General features: G+C 39.8%; 1 protein-coding gene across 1 annotated transcript in view; it reads right to left on the reverse strand.

Moving 5' to 3' along the window:
* Positions 1-1,984, reverse strand: part of LOC119411029 (polypeptide N-acetylgalactosaminyltransferase 17) — a 36,588-nt gene that overhangs the window by 8,420 nt on the left and 26,184 nt on the right. The gene's annotated exons all lie outside the window — the stretch shown is intronic.

A 1,984-nucleotide genomic window follows, 5' to 3' on the forward strand; every position in this document is an offset into this window, starting at 1 on the left:
GAGCACCACTCTGGAATATCTCTCACGTCTCAGGCGTGTTTGTGTGAAAGCATCTTTATTCGTGCAGACTGGAGCAAAACGAGTTGTAGTTGACGAAACAGGGTGATTCATCGTAAACGTGTAATTTTCTCATCGCAGGACTCCTGCCATGATAGGCTGCTCCTTCGTGGCCAATCGGGACTACTTTGGCGAGCTCGGTCTTCTGGACTCGGGCATGGACGTGTACGGAGGCGAGAACATCGAGCTGGGCATCAGGGTTAGTGTGTCGCCCAGTTCCCTCTTGTTCTTGATCACTCTTTACCCCCGCAGCTGTAAATGGAGCCTGGCGCCACTGATGGATGGGGCCCCATTAAAGGTCCTGGAGGACGGGTCCGGCGGTGCAGCTGACCGCGGGCCAGCACAGAGAAATAGGTCACACGACGTGGGGACGTTGTGATGTTCTGCATGTTTTTAAGGGTTTAAAGATCTGATCTTGTTCTTCTGGGTTATTTAACAGTAAAATAAGGTCTTTGTTTTGATGTTAGTGGATTGAAACCCAGCAGCTAGGTGTTGTTTTATCTGTTCTCATGTGTTATTTACGTCACAGCCTCCTCTCCCTGCAGGTGTGGCTGTGTGGAGGGAGCATGGAGGTGCTGCCCTGCTCCAGAGTGGCTCACATTGCTCGGATAAAGAAGCCTTATCACAGCAACATAGCGTTTCACACGCGGCGTAACGCTCTGCGTGTGGCCGAGGTGTGGATGGATGAGTACAAGTCCAACGTGTACCTGGCCTGGAACATCCCCATGGAGGTGAGAAACGGCCCGAGGCGGTGCCGACCCTCCTTTATAGACCGCCATGAACGATTAGAGACAGAGCAACAGAAGGCGAGCGCAGATCTAAACAGTCGGATCGTCTTTATTTTTAATTTTTTATTGATCAGGATTAAAAAGGCATCCAGCTCCTCAGTTTTATTTCATTTCATGTCAGTCACCGCTGCATCATTTTAATGGAATGAACACATTTATACAGACGTGCAGCGCTGCAGTTATTCATGAGATTACAAAAATAAAAAAATAAAACGCAGCTTTTGTTCTTCTGACATTATTTAAAGTAGTAACAAAACATCTGGTTATCTGTGAAGCTAACAATCAATTGTATTACAGAACAAAGAGTTTAATGTCATGAAACTTATCATTTGGTGTTAAAGAAAATAATAAATTATCATGTTTGTTGTTGTTGTATTGTGTATACTTTACAACACTTTGGTCCTGTGAGTGTTTAAAGTGCTCTATAAATAAAGCTGGTATGATATGGTATATATGGTATGTATGTATGGTATTTATAGTATGGTATGGTATGGTATGTATGGTATGGTATATATAGTATGTTATGGTATGGTATGTATGGTATTTATAGTATGGTATGGTATGTATGGTATTTATAGTATGATATGGTATGTATGGTATTTATAGTATGGTATGGTATGTATAGTATGTTATGGTATGGTATGTATGGTATTTATAGTATGGTATGTATGGTATGGTATGTATGGTATTTATAATATGGTATGGTATAGTATGGTATGGTATGTATGGTATTTATAGTATGGCATGGTATAGTATGTATGGTGGGTATAGTATGTTATGGTATAGTATGTATGATATGGTATGTGTAGTATGTTATGTTATGGTATGCATGGTATTTATAGTATGGTATGGTATGGTATGTATGGTATGTGTAGTATGTATGGTATGGTATGTATGGTATTTATTGTATGGTATGGTATAGTATGTATGGTATGGTATAGTATGTATGGTATGGTATAAGTATGTATGGTATTTATAGTATGGTATTGTATTGTATGGTATGTGTAGTATGTATGGTATGGTATGTATGGTATTTATAGTATGGTATGGTATAGTATGTATGGTATGGTATAAGTATGTATGGTATTTATAGTATGGTATGGTATGTATAGTATGTTATGGTATAAGTATGTATGGTA

Source organism: Nematolebias whitei, chromosome 6 (genome assembly GCF_014905685.2).
Source record: "Nematolebias whitei isolate Nwh7 chromosome 6, NemWhi1, whole genome shotgun sequence".
NCBI classification, from domain to species: Eukaryota; Metazoa; Chordata; class Actinopteri; order Cyprinodontiformes; family Rivulidae; genus Nematolebias; species Nematolebias whitei.